The sequence below is a fragment of the Penaeus monodon genome, chromosome 21 (genome assembly GCF_015228065.2).
Source record: "Penaeus monodon isolate SGIC_2016 chromosome 21, NSTDA_Pmon_1, whole genome shotgun sequence".
Taxonomy (NCBI): Eukaryota; Metazoa; Arthropoda; class Malacostraca; order Decapoda; family Penaeidae; genus Penaeus; species Penaeus monodon.
Window position 1 is genome coordinate 7,291,725 of NC_051406.1, and position 315 is coordinate 7,292,039.

General features: G+C 31.4%; 1 protein-coding gene across 1 annotated transcript in view; it reads left to right on the top strand.

Moving 5' to 3' along the window:
- The window catches only part of LOC119586141 (glycerophosphocholine phosphodiesterase GPCPD1-like), a gene marked incomplete in the record, with an annotated part of 78,881 nt that overhangs the window by 66,323 nt on the left and 12,243 nt on the right, over window positions 1-315 (top strand).

Below are 315 nucleotides of genomic sequence, written 5' to 3' on the forward strand. Positions count from 1 at the left end.
GGACTCGAAAATTGATCAGGTTTTCAGTTATATTTGTTAAATGTTTTTACAGAAAGACAAATTCCAAGGGATTGTTTGCCAGTTTCCTTTCCACATTATTTTTGGACTAAGTAACATTAAGAATTCAGTTATTGTGACATTTGTTGAAGTGCTGAACTTGAAAATGAAGTTGAATAATTGAAGGGAGATCTTAAAGAGTAAATTTGAAGAAGTAAAGATTTGGAAAATGTTTGATTTCATTTATGTCAGTTATTTCCAATGACATTGAGGTGATGCATGATAAGACTCATGATGAAAGCTCATGGGTTTTGATGC